Source organism: Gallus gallus, chromosome 14 (assembly GCF_016699485.2).
Source record: "Gallus gallus isolate bGalGal1 chromosome 14, bGalGal1.mat.broiler.GRCg7b, whole genome shotgun sequence".
Lineage (NCBI taxonomy): Eukaryota > Metazoa > Chordata > Aves > Galliformes > Phasianidae > Gallus > Gallus gallus.
The window spans coordinates 10,680,177-10,698,611 of record NC_052545.1 but is presented as its reverse complement, the minus strand read 5'-3'; the positions used below and the strand labels follow the sequence as shown (position 1 = coordinate 10,698,611).

Genomic DNA, 18,435 nt, shown 5'->3' with positions numbered 1-18,435 from the left:
TGCAAGAAGGAGGGGGGAGGCATTGATTTCTTTTGTTCTCTCATAATGTAGATCCAAGGAGTATTTGGAATTTTTCTCTCTTTAATTTGCTTTGTTTATGAATTGCAATGTCTCATTGCATTAATCACTGAAAATAGCTATATTTAAAGATATGTGGAAATGTGAGATTTCAGTGACTGAAAACTGAGTCCGGTTTAAGTGAATATAATTTTTGTTAAGATGAAAATATTAGAAACTTTCTTGATTTCTGTTATTGAGCTTTTTAAAACGAGATGGTATAGAGTCACTTTAGAGGAAGTAGGCTATTTTATGCTATTTTCAAATCGGGTAAAGCTGCCTTTTGTCTAAACCTAGAGAAAGTTCTTGTTAACTAGATCTGAGATCTTCAAAATGTCCTCTGCAAAACCATGAAAAACTCCATAATGCACTTGACATTTTTGAAGGTTGGATGTGTGCCTACATGCAATGCTAAAAAGTTTTTTACAGCCTTCTTTGACCTCCAGAGATGTCTGAAAATTTCGACCATCTTCTCAGGTCACCTTAAATGAACATTTTGATTAAGCCTGAATAAGAGAATAAAAAGAAAGTATACGTAGAGCCCCAACTTCCTGCCCTAGGCCCCTCAAAGAGAAAAAGCAAAAAAAATTCACCCATGCAGACCATTTTTCTAAGTAGAAGTAATTTAGATCAATTTCAGTTAAAATACTATCGTTCTGGCTGTGTCAGCCCTGTTTCTCTAGGAGCCAACTTGGCATTAGACATAGAGCAAAAAAAAAAATAGTTTAATCAGCATTTCAACTCCTGTTCTGAGGAGCTAAAGTCATTCTGGTGGTGTGACTGCCTTGGAAAAGCCTGAAATGCGACGTGGGAGGCCTCGCCAATATTTCAAGGCCTCTGTGCCACAAATTTTTATGTGTCTGTTTTACAGTCTGTAATATTGTATTTCATACTTGGGCCCTGTAGAGTGACTCACAGATCTTGTTAGGTTGAACCATTGGCTTCAGTGTGATTAGCAGCAGTAGTGAAAACATGCCAGGCAATACAACATCTTTGCTAATAGATTTTTTTGTAGAGTTATTATGGATCTGTTTTAGTAAATTGGAATATCTTAATGAAATTGTGAGTAGTTTTGAAGTGTAGTTCATTATGTAAAATTGCTTAAAAATTAAATGGTAATAAAACATTATTAATGCAATACTAGTGGAATATATGAAACCAGATTTTGCCAAAATGAGTATAAAAAGATAAATGCTTTTGAAAGGATTCATGTTTATAAAACATAGGATAGTATACTTTATATTGTATTTACTGATGATTATTCTGGATTGAGTAATGAATTCATCTATAAAGTAACCATGACGTATTTAACTTCATACAGCTCTAAAAAACTATATATTGATTTAATAAACAAGACTCTCTGTGGCATGGATTAATTTTTCCAGTAGTTTCATTACCATTTGAGGAAGGTGGATATCTCCAGAATTTCCTAAAAGATTGCCAAATCTTTGTGATGGCAGTAACAATGCTAACTATAATCTATGGTGTCTTCTCAAGTGAGAACTGGATGGACAATGATAACTTTACCCGTCAGGATTTTTACCTTAGTATCCTCCTTAAAGCTTGGAAGTTATTCTTATTTTGATGCGAACCATGGAACACATCAAATGATATCCTACAATTATTTCATTTTTTGGCAGTGACTTGAACACACTGCTAGTATACATGATCCGTATTATAAAATCTTCACATGCTACGTCTGTCTGGAGGACAGAGACAGGCAATAATACTTGTTGCAAATGAAAACTACTTCAAACGTAACTGCAGGTTATTGTTTTCTCTTTTTCAAAGTTGTTCTTAAAAAACAACAGAGTTGTGTGTTGATGGCAGATAATCAAGAAAATCCACAGTTTAGGGAAAACATGCCATATGTCTTGTAATTCCAGGACACGATGGGGTATCTCCTTAATGACTTCCTCAGTGCCCCCAATTGTATCTTGGTGTTAGAAGACATATGGAGCTTTTTCCCCTTAACTGTGAATTTCCTTCCTGCCACTGGCTTTTCTTACAACCTTAATCTGCTTTTAATGTACTACAGTTGTCTTTTCCTGTCAATAATCTTTTATCCCTTGTTAGGCAACCTAATTACAAATGGCAGAACAAGAACTTCTACTTTTGGCATGAGATGGATGCTTAAATTCTATTCTGTTTTTGAAAAAATTGAATTAAACTTGGTCTTCTGTGCTAAACTTTATGTTATATATATATATGTATGTTATATATATTGTATATATATCTTTATCATTTTCCTTGCTGATAGCATAAATATTTGGTGATATCCGGCATTCTGTAGTCTTTGTGGGCACGTGTATAAAAGTTGACTGTGATGACAGGTATTGTTTCTGAACACTTTATGAGACCATGCATTTAGAAAAACACTTTTAAATCTGATAAATTCAAATATGTGTCATAGGGTGCAGTTTGGATCTGGTTTTATAGAAATGACATGAGAACTACAGTCCCAGCTTACAGGCTATCTGCGTCTTTCATTTAAATCCCTTATATTTTAAAGTAGTGAAATAAACATTTCTTTCTCAATGCAACTATGACAAGCAACTACAAAGAAAATACTGGAAGATAAGAAAAGAATTTGCACACATTTTTTTTTTCAAATCAAGAAGTATAGGATTCAAATTGCGTTCTAATAAATTTATGAAGGGCTAGTATTACTGATTTAAGGTTTTATTTTAAAAGAGTTTGGACAGAAATATTTGTAATTGGAAATGTCCTTACTTGATCCAAAGCCTGAAGAGATCAACAAAGCTTTCTATTATGCTTTGAGCCTAGATTTAAAATGTCATGCATGGAAGAAAAAAAATCATAAAGATGATTTACGTTGTGATACTGAGAAACTTTGTGATACATCCGGGCACCAAAGCCATTTGCTATCCAGGACTCAGGAGCTGAGAAGAAATCAGTGTCCTTCCTGCCCACACAGAGGAGATCTGAGCCAGAATTTCACATCAAATCAGGTGCTTTATTAAATGAGGGTGATCTGAGAAGCAGCATGTATCAAAAGTAGAGCTGACCAGTTTGCTTTCCTCCAGCACAGAACAAAGTTCTAGATAAACTAGGTCACTGATTGTCTGCCCAGTTGACAGTCTGCTCCTGGGAGAAGGCGAGCTTTGATGTTGCTCAATGATGATGCCAGTCTGGCACTTTAACTCTTAAAATTCACAGAAATATTATTGATTAAACATGAGAATATAGTATTTAATCGTTCAAGCATTTTACTGCTAAGAAGGGATGTATTCTAAGACAGCTAGTGGAAAAAAAAATATGATCACCTAAATTTTATGCTTTACCTGTGGTGGACAAATACTTCTTAGGAGCCTGTAATGGCAGGGTGCACCAAGAAACATTTCAGTCAAAGAAAAGGACTACCTGTTGTAACTGTAGGTCTGGCTTCAGGCTTGAAAACAGGGTAATCTTTTGGTCAGGAAATTCTTGCAGAAGAAAATACCTCCTTTGCATTTTGCACAGTGTTGTCTGATTTCTAGCCACACTGCAGAAAATTCCTGGTCTCCTGAAGTGTGCAAAATGTTAACACACAGCGGAAGATAGATGATTGGTTGTTATCCAACTGTGGAGTTTGGAAGGCCTCCTAGCGGTCTGCTGAATTGAATGTTTTTAGATAAAGCTGGGGAGGGTCTGGCAGGGAGACCTGATGGTCCATGAAAGTGCCCCCCTCCTCATAAGCCCCCCTCCTATCGCTGGTACACTATTTGGATAATAACAAAGAACTGAACAAATTCTACAGATGCTTGAGTAAAACCTTCCTTAAAATGTATCATTTATGAGAACTCATAAATGAGAGCTTGGGTTTATCACATCCTTAGTGCAGAAAAATATTATTTGTGTGTGTATGTTTTGATAAATAGTGTGAGTTATTTCTTTTTTTCTTTTGTTTTCTTTCTTTAGAATGGCAGTTTTAAGTGGGGGAGATCAGTTGCTTACTGTTCACTGGAGTACCATTTACTGAAGAAAATATATTTCCCTCCCCTCCCATCATGGTTACTGGCTGGTCATCACAATCACCAGATGCCAAGCTGTAGAACACAGTTTTCCAGAAAATGGCATCTGGCTTCCTGGCAGAGTCCACAGGCACTTGTGTTGATGGTTTTGGAGCTGCAGCTGGGTCTGGGTGGCTGCTGAGGGAGTATATGGGCCACCCTGTCATTCTAGATGCTATTTACCTTTGGCTCACCTTTGCTTCAGAATCATTTAAGCATTTGTGCCTTTTATAATGCTGTCAAACATCAGTCCTTGAAACGGTTTTATGTAGATCCATTCACAGTTAGGAAGAAGAAAGCCATTTTACATGCATTTACTTACTTTTTTTTTGTGTACATATAAACTATAAACGTGCTCATATGCGCTAGCAGGTAGTTTATTTATCCACCAGGATCCATTGTACAAGCACACGTATTAAGCCATTAATTTAGAAAGGGAAAAAGAAGAGAGGAAATCTTTCTGTGAATACAATAATGCGTAATCATACTTGATTATGTTCCAGACTTAAAAGGTGCAAAACGCTGAACTGCAGTGTTAACATTACTGCCAGTGCCATCAAGTGGCATAGAAGCACAGTCCTCCACAGCACTGTACCTCTCGTGTCCCATATGTACCATGCTAGGGCTGGATGAGGATTGTGCCCTAGGTTTCACTGGATTGCTCAGTTTCCTCCAGAATGATCCCAAATGCAAACTCTTCCCTAGGGATCAATACAGCTGAGTTCCCCGATCCAAGTACCAACCTCCTGTGAGGCCATGGGGGAGGAATAATTATCTTATCTCACTGTGTTTTACTTTCCTGTTTGCCCACCTCTTGTCATGCATCTGGAATGTACCCGAAAGTAGCAGAGGTAGGCACTACAGGGACCATTCACTGAATCTGTACTGAATGACTTGATTTCTGGAGCCATCCTTACTGGTAGAAGAATGTCTTTTGGAGCTGTATTGTATCTCGATGGTGATGGAGAAGCTGAGCTGAGTATGACTGACAGCACTTCACCCTTCTTTTCTTTTTCGGGCTTTGGACTATCCAGTTTTGGGTCACAGAGCATTGCTCCTTTCATTTTGTCCACATTGTTAGTACTAAGACAGCAACCACACCGTGATATTGCTGTATGAAAATAAGCAAAAGTCCTTGTTCTGATTTTAGCAATAGCATCTCAGATGCAGAATTATTGCTATTACATCTAATTGCTAGTCAATACTGTACTTAAAATGGAGTGGTGGCAAGGATTCAATGTGCATCTATTTATTTATAACTGAGTGACCTTCTGTTCAATGATATTATGGATTCTATCTAGGTGTAGGGATTCAGCTTCCTTGTGAATGTCTGGCTGTAGCTCAGTGTTGACTAGAATATGTGTTTTTGCTCCCCTGCCAGTTGTGACAAAGCCTTTGATGGCATCCTGTGGAAGATGGAGCATACCTGAATTCAATTTACTTGATGTCCTTTGAGCAAGCAGCATTTCACTGACTTGGTATAGTTTTTGATAAGCAATGGCTGGGGATAAAATCCCCTATGGCCTTTTACATCATTGTGCTCTGTACCTGGGAAAGTAGAAGACTATATCAGTAAAAGGATCTGCAATGTTCTGAAGAACATGAAAAACACTGGAAATGCTGCGCAGTGAGAAACCTTGCAGTGAACTTAATACTGCATTCAATTTTATTTTTCTTTGATTTTCATACACACATGACCTTATTACGTTTCTAAACATAAACATATTCTTCTTAAAATATATCTTCAAAGTATACTTGAATTCTAGCCCAATAGGGACTTGACATATCAAAAGAAATTTGCTGACATAAACTGGTATGTAGAGCTTGATCTATTCTAATATATGATTTTAATGTTTCTCATTTTCTTGCCTTGCCAACTCACATCTATCACACACTGTCACATTTAAGTTTCCTAAATTACTGCTTTTAACTTTTTGTCACTTATTCAGCAAAGAGATATATTCTAAAGCTCAGGGTTTTTTTCTTTCTTTTTTTTTTTTTTTTCCCCGTGATTGTATCTTAATATTAATAGTTTGAGGGGAAAATGGAAATTTCTGCTCAGTTAAGGAGACAGCACTTTCTGATAGATTTGGGATTCAATATTGTCCTGGTTTCAAATTTGAGACCTGATTTAATTTCCAAGCAAAGCACAGAATTCAGTGAGGCAAATAGTATAATGGCATGTGCAAATAGGAGGGATGTTCTGAGCATTGTAATTATGAGCAAGACAAAATCTCCTCTACACCTGTTTATCAATGATGGATAGATAGATTCATTTCCTATTGTTTGTATTGATGACAAAGTGCTCCGATAAATTCTATTATTTGAAGGATAAGAGGAAATAATAATTGCCGTCTTTAATCAAGCTGCTTTGACCTCAAACTGACAAATCCAGGGTAGCTACTGTCTGTGTTTAAGGCTGATCTTAAGCACCTCTATATTTTGGCCAATAAGTGTATTTTAAGAGCTCTACATCTTTCAGGATTTGGGAAATAGGAAAGGAACTCCAGATGTGCCAAAATTTTGGGCTGCATTATTTTTCTTAAACTCTCTTCCATTTTATATTGCTTTTAATTTGAAGCTTGATTCTAGTTTAAATAAGATAATCTTTTAGATTCTTGTGATTCTGGAGACTTTTGTATCATTTGTGCCATGAGCTGACTTTCTTCTGATAACTACAGCTCAGAGCTTCATACTGTAACGTGAGTCTGTGTTGCTTCATACTGTAACATGAGTACAGTATCATACTGTAAACATGAGTCTAACATTCAGCATGATAAAATGCACAAAATAGTTTTGCAATAAGAAAGATAACGTTCTCTTTGTAGCATCTCAGAATAACTTAGAGGCTGTTTAATTAAACTCGTTTCATCATATGAACTTCGAGAATAATGAATTGAAGACTAAGGTGAAATGATACGCAGCTCTAGTTGGAGCTCTGATGCAGTTTGGTCAGAGAGACCAACCCAGTCACTTTCAATTTGGCTAGAAGTGTTGGAATATTTTTGAGAAGGATACCCAGCTCTGATTTTTAAAAACATTAAATGACAGAGAACTGCTATTATAAATAACTTCCACAGTCAATTGCAAGCTGTGATCAGATCAGCCCTTAACTTTCTTTTGGAAGAATTTAGTTTTTAATCATCTGACCATCATATATTGTTTCTAGAACTAAAGATTGCATTCTAATTGTAATTTTCAGCTTAGCACCAGTTTAAGCACAGGGTCAGCCCAAGAAATACTTAATTCACTTTGGAAGAAAGCTCAGTAAAAATAATCCAGCCTCTCATTTTCTTTTGATTAGACACGAAAGAAAGACAAAAATAGCTGGTGGGGGCATGAAGATGTAAAATCACAGCATGGCTGAGGCTGGCAGGGCCCTCTGAGTCCCTCTGCCAGAGCAGGGCCCAGCCCCATGGGCAGGCGGCTTTGGGAGAGCTCCAAGGAGGAGACCCCTCAGCCTCTGGGCAGCCTGTGCCAGGGCTCCGGCACCACACAGCACAGCAGTGCTGCCTGACGGGCAGAGGGAACTGCTGTGCTCCGAGTGGTGCCCATTGCCTCTGCTCCTGGCACCGGGCACTGCTGCAAGGGGCCTGGTTCCTTTGCACCCTCCCTTACCAAGTGTTACGAGTCTGTCTAACTGGTAGAAGGCTGAACTGATTTGTAGGCTCCATGGCTAGGTCATTTAAAGGCACGTTTGCAAAAAGGAGAAGGAGGCATTTTTATGAATTCTTATGAGAAAGCTTCTGGTGTTTTAGGTGCGACATGTGATTTGTTAGGAATGCTTATGATACCTATTGGGATCGTATTTTTTTTATTGTTAACTTCACATGCATCCCTGTCTGTATTAATGCATAAGGATTATAATAGCATCACATTTGCAATGCATGTATGAGAGGCTGCCTGTTTTTCTTGGTAACAGATATATAGATGTCAGAGACCCATCATTCGTAATCAATTTTACACTGGCAAAATGGAAAATTTATCTGTGATGGACAGGAAATATATCAGTGAAACTAATGTCTGAGCTTCTGAAAAATTCTTTGTCATAAAAGGTGAGGAAATACCATGTTAAAAATTGTGGCAGATGATAGTTCAGTTTCCTTTTTAAAATGAAGTTTTCGCTGCCAAGCAGCTCTTCTTTTACCAGTATTTATATGGAACAGCACTTAACATTCAGTATACTTAGTTATGTTCGATATCCTCTGCTGCAGTTTTCTTTTTTAAGGGTATCATTCTGTCACCCAGAAGGTGAAGTGTTTGTTCTTCTGATCTTTAAGAAGAGCAGCACATTTATATTACGCAGAAGTTGTACTTCAGTGATTTATTTTCCTCTGCAGGAGTGTGTATGCAGTACTAGATTGGTTTGCAATAGGATAGTCTCATCTTTCTCTGGTCACATAGGGTAAATGCATATACATTTTCTGGAAGAGGAATAAAATTTGTAATATAGTTAATCTACATTTAAACAGACCGTCCATCTAGCCAGCAGAACTGGTGGGGGCTCTGAGCTATGATATGGAGCTAAGTCCCACCTTGTCTTTTCTTCCTCAGAAGAACTAGGCATGGACGACTCCTGTAATCTCAGGTCCCAGAGATCAGGGGAAAAGACTGGAGCAACGAAGGTGGTTAGGGAATGCTGGTCGTACGGTATGACCGGTATGTGAAGGCTGGAAGAACATGACCACCTAACAGAAAATTCCAGTATAGTTTTGCTTCATACTAACAGGTAGAAAGCAACTAGACCTACTATATGAGCTATCTTGGAAGAATGCAGTGAGTCTTTAGATTTAAAATCCTCATCGCTTTATCTGAGCCTATTTAATCCAGTAGATTTCTTACTGGTATTTTAATGTTCAGATAGCCACAACTGCTTCGACCATGAATTAAATCTTAAATCTTCCTGTCACAAGATCTTTATAGCTACTTCTGTGGTTAAAAACCCCAAGGTCTTACCAGACTTTTCTTTAGCATTACAGCAATGTGACATAATATGAATAAAGTTTATTCATTCAGTCTACAGTTCCTTGAAGTATTTTATGGAACATGCCAAAAAGTAGTTCATGTTAAATTTTTACTTCCAACAACTAATTTAATTTTGGCTTAATTAATATAATGCACTTAATTAATATAAAATTGTCACAGAAAAATGCTAATTAATCTATCGTTTTAAATTTTGTCTTAATTAGTAAAGAAATAAAGACAATTTCATGAAAATTGAATGACAGCGGACCTTCTTAAGAGGAAACCTCTTTAAGAGGATTTGAAAGAAATTTTCTGCAAAAGCAAGATGTTCAACAAACACAGAACTCCCATCAGTGAACATAGAAAGCTGCTTTATTCTGTGTTAAAGTTTTTTGTGAACACGGAACTATATGTAACAAAGGATTTGAAGTCAATGTTTTTTATCCAGTAAAGCAGCAAACAAAATATTTTCATTTCAATTAAGTGGTCTTCAACCCACTGACAACGGTTGACAACGGCACACATTACAAAGGCCAAAGAGCTTTTTCAGTGCAGTTTTACTTTCTGAACTTGGGGACAAAAGGAGGGAGAAGTACTATAGTGCATTGTAACACATTTATTCCAAGGTGCAACTTTTTTTTTTTTTTTTTTTTCAAAGTTCAGTGGACATTGTGGCTGCAAGTAGGAGGAAATAAGCTGATGTGAAGAAACAGGACCCTACTCCTTTACTTTCTAATGTGGAGGGATACTATTTATGTCAGACAGTGACAACTGAGGCTTGACAGTGGAATGATTCCTTATTGTTGCTTATTATTGTTGTTTATTATATTTTTCTTTTTGATCCTAAAAAGAGACCATCTTCCTCTAATGCTGAAGTCTGATCTTCCTACAATATTATATTCCCAAATATTTCTCAATATTAGTCCTCAAATGTTAAAGACTGCGGAGGGTGCAACTGATGAAGTTTGCCTGATGTAGCAACCCAAGTCTTAGGTCTGTTTTCTGAATGCTTTCAGCACTGTTCCTTCCCTTTGATTAATTTCTTTCACTGCATTTTTTTGAAGGTAATTACAGACCTGTAAATGAAATAATAAAATCGTTGCAAAAATTTTCCATTGTGACAGACTAAATACTGTGATCCTCCTTTATATTCAGCTTTCTGGACTAATTTTTTGGCCACTTATATGGTCAAACATACTTATGCAGTAGTCCAGGTAACGATTTGTGTGAATACTAGCTGCGATTTAAACTTCCCATAAATATTTAAAATACATAAAGCTCTGCCAAAATTCCTTAACATTTATTTCTTCATCCCATGATTTTTCAGCTATAGACATACTTTTATTTAAGTAAAGCTATTGCCTTAGAAAAATATACCTGTCATCTTTGTAGATTTGAGAACAGCACTAATTAAGGTAATGTGTGTTCCCTGCTGCGTCTCTTCTGCAAAGAGATGCATAAGAAAATCGAGTTAAACTCTGAAACATCAGACAAACAGATTTTTTTTTTTTAATTTATTTGCTTTTTGGATTTTTCTGTGGCAGCCTTAGAAAGACCTAGGGTTCTCTGACTGAAATTTATGTAATAGCAGTTATATATCATCATTTATATGATGTCTAAGAAAGTTTGGATAAGTACTTTTTTTCAGGGGTGATTGCTTTTTTTAAATAGTTGATTTGAAAGTTAAGGTAGGCAGTATGTTTTGATACACAGAGTGGTAATTTCCCATTTTAATTAAATGAATCTGTGAGTTATGACTGAGTTGTCAAACTGTTATTACTCAGATGGATATTCAACTCAAAATGGAGTAAGATAAAGCTAAAATCATGTGCAATGTGAGATACAGCAGCGAATTTTTCCTCCCTTCTCTCTCCACCTGGAATCTCTGATGACCTCTTAGTCTAAAAATGTGTGTGTGGTTCTGGGGATACTAGAAGACAAGATGTGATAGTACTGCCCAGTTAATTAGAGAGCTTCGGCATCAAGCTAGTTTGCTGCCTGGTGAATGTCAGCAGAAGGGGACATTGCATAGTTGTCCCTTAAGGATCCTATCCTTCCAAGCCAATATCTGAATGCCTTCTTCTTTCTCTTATCAGTAGAGTTGCAGTCCAGAAACTGAGTATAATTTTTCTTTAGCTAATGATATTTCCCCAGTATCAGCATTGCTTGAGGCTAAGTGATTCATTTTACTGGAGAGTAATGTCAGTAACTATTTGAGATTAAATTATGTAGCTAATTTTTCAGAACTTTGGTCTTTTAAGAAAATTTTTTCACTTATGCAGTAGAAAGGAATGTTTCACTTATCAGTTTTTACTTGTGAAGTGTTTTGAAACTGTAAACAGTTCCTATCATTGTCAGTTTAAAGAAGCAGATAACATAAAAATGTTTTCAGGTTTGTGATCACCTCCACTCAAATGGAAGTGATGTTATACTCAGAAGGGTGTTTTGAAGATAAAAGCAGTTAAAAGATCGTTGCACCACTGCCGAGTAGTTCATCACTCTACCAAGTAAGAGGATAACAACACGAGTGTGCTTTTAGTATATGTATAGCGTAGACAAATTCCATTGTTTTGAATCTCAGTGTTCAAAAGATGTGTCTGTGCAATTTCTGTATCTCATTCATGTGAAAAGTAACTTTGAAACTTGAAACGTTTGAGTACTACTTATTTAAGAATGCTTTTCTGGATGCTCTGACGATTGTTATGCTAGATGAGAAAATCTCAGACTGTAAGAGTAGATAGTAAGTATTATGTTACATCATATATTTTGACATAATACATGGAGTAAAAGTTGTAAAGTGTAAAAACACAGTATTTTCAAATGTAAAGAGAGAAAAAACTTGATATTTTAAACTGATCTTGAAAATATGGATAAAGAATGATCACAAATCATTGTCTAACATAGAAGATTCAGATACGAGTATAGAAGAAAAAGAATGGGTTTCTGTAATTTTTCAGACCTGGCCTGAGGACAGTTCAGGCTGTGTTGGTAAGTGCTTCTGTAAATGACATTTAGCTGCCTACATAGTAAAGGATCTCTGCAGTCTGGAGATGTCAGTGGTCCTGCAGTTGAGTCTGGCTTAGATCTAGCCTTTCCAGGTACATCACAAGTATTCCTGTTGTGAATCAATTCAGCTTTTGAAAATTGATACTAGATAATGAATGGATTTATTTGTATCACCTCGAGATAACTACCTACTAAGATTGTATTTTTAAGGAAAAGGTAAAGATAAAAGACAGTAAAACAAAGCCTTCTGTCAGCAAAAAGCCTGGTACTAAAAATATTCATTCCTCTAAGAACATAAAACCTTTACTTTGGAATAGCCTTCTTCTACCCTTAGAAAGACGACTTGGGCTGCTCTATGTAGATACCTTAGATTACTGTTAGAAAGCTCCCACCTATGAGATGCAAAGTGAAGATTTATAGCTATTCCTTTATAGCTTCTATTTCTACTTCTATTACCTGAACAGTTAAAAACTGTTTAGCCGTTTCAACTTAATCACGAATTATGTATTTTTTTGCCCTTTTGAAATGGCTTGTAGTTTAACAAAAAGTAAAACTGCCATGTCAACATCAGTGTTAGATAATTCTGTCATAGGAATCAGAAATTTACATCTCTGAATTGCAGTGTATTATTCATGTATATGTATGTATGTGTGTGTGTGTGCGTACATATAAGTGAAACGTTCACTTTTTAGATGTGGATGTTTTGTTACACATGCAACTCTAAAAAGATGTAAAACTATATAAATACTTCAGAGTCTGTACAGGGAGGTCTGATATACCTATGTTTCATATGAATACAAAGCATTTGTTATCACAGAATCCCTATCTCTGTCTGCAGAACTCATTGCCTAGATCTGAACTGGACAGGATATGGCCAACTCTTCTCCTGTCTCCAGCTATTTTGATATCTTAATACAACACAAAGTGGAAAGTAAAGATTCCTGGAAATCAGGAGAATCCTACAGGAAGCGTGGCTTAAATTTAAAGTTACCATGTTGCTAGAAACTGTATGAACAGTATGAGCAATAACACTATGACATGATTAATTTTTACTTCCAAAACTTCTAGAAGAGTATCATAATATTAAGGATGAGGAATCTCAGGCATTTTTAGGAAACTGAGAACTCCAGATACATTGACGCACAAGACTTTTTCTTTGTGGTCACTTACACATGCTAGTAATATCTCATTGTTTTTAGGCTCAGATATTTCAAAATCGGCTAAAAAGTAAGGGGACCACAATTAAGAAAGTCCTTGTTTATGTTTTGTGATGGTTGCTTTAAGTCAGAGACCCAAACCTTACAAGTAGCAAATTGATATTTCTGTTCTCATCCTAGGTTGCTTATCAGGGATCTCCATGATTTCTTTACTATGCTATAGAAGCACAATGATGTTTGTAATACCTTGCAATACAAATTAAATTTAAAAATAGTCCATCACATCAGGAATGGCTGCATATATGGGAAGTCCTTCTTCACTGATAGTGTGTATAACACCTGAGCTAATTGACTTTATTTTGCAGTGAGAAGGATAGCAATTATGTCTTACAATCACCAAGTGAATTTTGTTATAATTCCCACCTAGAGCATGAGATAAAGCAGAAATTCAAGGGAATAAAGATTTAATACCAAGATGAGCTTTGTAAGAGGCTGCAAATGAGCACATCTTTCTGAGGGTGATGCTTGCTGTTTGGTTCCTCCAAGCTGGAAGCCCTTACTTTGGCTACTGCACTAACTTAAGGCAAGTTACAAGAATATGAAAGGGAAGCTGATGAGAAACTTAAGGAAAGAAAGCTGCAAGGTAGATTTCTTTGTTCTGGACGAAAGAAGATCACTCAGAAAAAAACAGGCACCCCTTTACTGTGTTTGGGTCTGGAAATGGAGAGACTTTCTCAGCAAAGTTAGTTGCATCTTCCATTTATCAAAAGAACAGTGTCTATAGGCCAACGTGGCCTGTATTCTGCCAGAAGATCTAGATACCATCCTGGCCACTGAGGAAAACTGGTGCAGTGCATCTTCTGATATGCACTCATTGATCCCCATATCTTAACTTTTGTTGGCCTATATTGTGCCCTTCTCATTTTTCCACTTCTGTGAGAGAATTTGATCACAAGAAAGTGATAGCATGGTGTCTTAAGAAAATGCTAGTGGTGCTCTTTAGATTTTTCTGTAGGCTTCTGGAAATTATGTAGTACAAGGTGGGCTACCCATAGCTACCTTAAAGTATTGTAGTGATCTTAAGTTTTGTTTTATGTTTACCACATTCTAGTGTCTACTGTAGATAGTTTAAAGTGTTTCCCATTGATTGTGTCATGTTACTAAAGGGAAAAACACAAGGCAGAGACAAGATCCTGCATAAGTTAACCATGAATATGGTAGAGCAGACAATTTACAAAACCTCAACATAGGATGGAGCCCTTTTTCTCTTATTAGCCACTATGATGCAGTAGGTAACCATTTTGTTTGAGTAATAGATGAGATTATTATAAGATTATGCAGTCACTCAGTTTTAATCAGCTGAGTGGGAAATCTCTGCTTCCTTATCAAAGGGCAGTAGATGAAAAGCGACGTCTCCACAGATCATTATGAATGTAGCCTTGTATAAAGGAGCCACTCATCTCCTCTCTTTGCAACTAGAACTGCTACTGAGGGAGTTATGTACTGGGTGAAAATGCCATGATTAAAACAGACTGAAAACTAAACACAATTAGACTGAGAGGATGCAGAAATATTTTGTATTAATTGCGTGTCATAACAAGTGCATAAAGTGAAACAAAAAAAAACAGTAGGAAAAAAACTCAATTTCCTGATGAATTGTCCAAAATGAAAAATTAAAACAAATCTGTTCTTACGTACTCTTCATGGAAATATTGTCTTTTAGCATGTCTATATAGTCCACGCAGTAGTAAAAAAAATAACGCTCTGTTCTATTTCAGCACATGCTTCAGTAAGGATGTTTATTTTCTCTATCTTACAAGGAGATCAAATACATACTTGATGGGGCAGAAAGAAATTTTAAAAATGAAAGCTTTGTCTTCTCATGCACAAACTGTTTTGTGGTGTTACTGTGTATGGTTGTTCTGTTCCAATACAAATCAAAACATTTTTGCACCCCATATTTGCCCTTAGATTTGGACAATCAGATACAAGTACTCAGCTTCAGTATTGCAATTCATCCAATGTTGGGTCAAAGCAGTTATTTAGAAAAGAGACAACATTTCAGAAAATATCAGTCAGTATATGTACTTTCTCACTTCTATTCAGTCGGGGGAAAAAAATACATAAGCCAAACCCCTGTCGATTTAATATTGCTAAACCTATCTGTGGCAGCTTTCTAAGGTAAATAATGACAGTTTGTCTATGATACTGAACTTCATGTTTTCTTGTATCTTCACATAACAGCCAAATTCCATTCTCATTTACAGCTGACTATTTACAGTGACTTCACTGTAGTTTCTTTCAAATTAGCACCTCTTCAAGTGAAAACACCAGTTTAAGCATCTTTTTATTTTGGTCTTGGATTGCTTATCTGTAGCTGGCTTCTTTTGTTAGTTGGCTACTATATATTGTCTTCTGCCACAGTTCCTAACTGCCTTGTGGAAGCTTTGTGTGTACTCATGGACTCATTTGAACAAAGCAGCAAAATCCTTCTGCCAGGCTGCAGTACGTGTGATGTTTTATGAAGACAGTGCATCCCTTCTATCAGATGTGTCTGTGGTTTGTGGCTTCTGCAGCTCCAACTCCAGCCATACACCCCAGCATGCTGTACTGTGGGTATTTTGCAGGCTTTTTTTCTCTCCCATTCTCCTCCAGCAAACCAGCACCTGGCATTTAGGAGTGATAAACACCTTGCATACACTCAAAATTTAACTTAGTGTACAAGTTCCTGGAAGTGCTTATGTTGTGTTTTATGTGCCAGAGGACCAAGAGTGTTTGTACTGAATATTTAGACCAGGCCAAATTCTCTCAATAAACGTGAGAGAAGGAAAATAAAATCCAGTTTCCTACTGCCCTAGTTCATGATTGGTGCCCTCTGTCTATGTGCTAGGTTTAATTGTGATACTGTTTCCACTCTGAAAACCAGTTTCTGCAAATGGCTCCCTCAGTTAAGATATTCTGATTAGAATATGTCAAAGATCCTTACAAAGCACATTTAACATCTGGGGCACAACAACCTGAGGAATTGTGCTCTTGCTCTGCTTGCTGTACAAATCTGGAACATAAGATACCTCTTTTTTTTTTTTTGCAAGGTCACTCAGGTAAATCATACTACAACAAATGCTACTGTCCTATTCCAGGCTACACAAAAAAAAAGTATTACTTTAATTCCCAGCAATAAGCAATAATTTCTTGCAGTACTTATTTTTTCTGTCTAGGCCTCGCCTGATAGTGGCATTTGCAGTCACTACTGCTCTAGCCGCATCCTCCACTGACTTCTCACTGAGTTGCACTATCTTCCCTTTGAAACTCAGGCTGACTGTTTCTTGGGAGCTGTTACAGACTCAGGAAAATAGAGTGCTTTGGATATGTAAGGTCTTTGTTTCACTTTCTCGCAGTATTCTATGTAAAACTGTTAGTCTTATCTTTTTCTTCTTCACGCAGACCAGAGATTTCCACCTGTTAATCTGTGCTCCTTTCTGGACAAAGCTTCTGAAAGCATGGATGGAGGAAATAGTGCAAACAGTGCACTTTATTTAAACTGTGCAGTCAAGCAAGAATGTTATTTCTGTGGTGGGGGCCTGGGACTGGCTGTGTTTGGCATGGGGCAGCCCCAGCCTCTCCTCACAGAGGCCCTGCAGCCCTGCTGCCAGCACCATGACACGTAAACCCAATGCAGTTATTAAGCCGTAGTCATATCTTGAAATTCCTTTCTGTCCTTGGCAGCTGTACAACGGACAGTTCATTTGGCAGGCATAAACCTTCTCATCATCTGGCTACTTTGATATTAAAAGTTTACAGAGTGCATAGAGCGCGTCTGCTGTATGGAGGGGGTCCCTGTAAGCAAAATCTTAGGATTTAAGGCTTTACAGATTAAGTTTTGATGTATTATTTAAATAGTTTGTCCTGTAAGAGATCTGAAGAGCTGCTCTTTGAGCAATTGCAGCCAAGTAAGTTTTGCTCTGTTTCTGTGGCAGCACCGAATTTCAGTCTCTGTTTCATTTCACAGGTTCCAGAGCCTGCATTGTTAGTGCTTCATAATGTAGGATGTGCCGTACCAGCCTACACCTAATGAGTCATACACTGCAAACTGTGAGTCTGTATTGACTTGCCAAGTGTATAACAGTGTGTCCTTATAAATTACATATATCTTTTTGTATTTGCTACGGAGAGTGTAGACAAATTGTGTGGATATGTTCTTGAATGGTGCTAAATGCCAGAGAAGGAATCATTAGCTTTAAAAGCAATGTCTACCATCTTTGAAAATGAAATCTGAAATAACATATACTTGTCTGGCTCTGGCTTCATTTTACGCTGAGCAATGGCTTCAGTGCTTTTTACGTGTTTCACAGCTGCAAAGACACTTATTTTTTGCTTGCCCATTGGAATGGCTACAGCACTTTAAAACAGATTAAAGAAATAACTATTTCAGGCATTAATTTGGTAGGTCAAGAAAGAAATTAAAGATTCTCTATAACCCAGGAGAAGACCATCCTGCAGTGGAATTGCCACAGTCCAGCCACACAAACAGCTGCAGGATGTATCTGTGCTGCTGATGCATTTCTGCTGCATGTTTATGGGCAATGCAGAAACATTTATCTAAACAGGTGGAGATGGAACATAGCCTGTTGGGGCTGGGATAAGAGATTGTTACTATGCAGTTTGCAAACTGATATGCCCTTCTCAATGGTGATAATTGGTGAATGCTTCTGCAATTTTAATCTGTAGTCATTCTGCTCCTGCAGTAGGGCATCATTCTACTGTAAGTGGCAGGGTGAAACACAGTAAGCACAGCATACCCAGCAGTACACGTAACCTGCTGAGTTAGTGCTATCATCTGTAACTCAGGATATGATATGCAAGTAACAAAGGCAGTCTTTCCTAGAAGAAGAATTAAGAAGTTAAAATTACTGCTTATTCCATTCCTTTCTTATCTCTACTCCTATCCCCCCATGATGATTAGAAGATAGCCAACTAAAGACAAGAAAAACAATCATTTCTGGTACACTTAGTACTGTCTGAATTATCAATCCTTCACACAGACCTATGGTCCATTTCCTTTTCATTTTATTCCGTTGGCTTATAGATTTATAAAGTCGTTAGGGAAAAGAAATTCAGCCTCTTGGTCTATAAGAACCTGTTTAAACATAAAGAGGCATTTACTTACAAATGGCACTGTATTGCCTATGCATTTATCTTGACAGTCCAGTTTAATTTATAAAGCATAATGTGCTTGT

At 37.1% G+C, this 18,435-nt stretch overlaps 1 protein-coding gene across 3 annotated transcripts in view; it reads left to right on the top strand.

The window, feature by feature from the left end:
• The window catches only part of METTL22 (methyltransferase like 22), a 660,197-nt gene that overhangs the window by 82,105 nt on the left and 559,657 nt on the right, over nt 1-18,435 (top strand). For 2 of the 3 annotated variants that reach the window (XM_046900663.1, XM_046900659.1), the window contains exon 2: nt 17,208-17,290. The exons of the other annotated variant lie outside the window; for it this stretch is intronic. The gene's annotated coding sequence lies outside the window, so the exon portion shown is untranslated. The remainder of the gene's footprint in view (nt 1-17,207; nt 17,291-18,435) is intronic. 3 annotated transcript variants of the gene reach the window in all.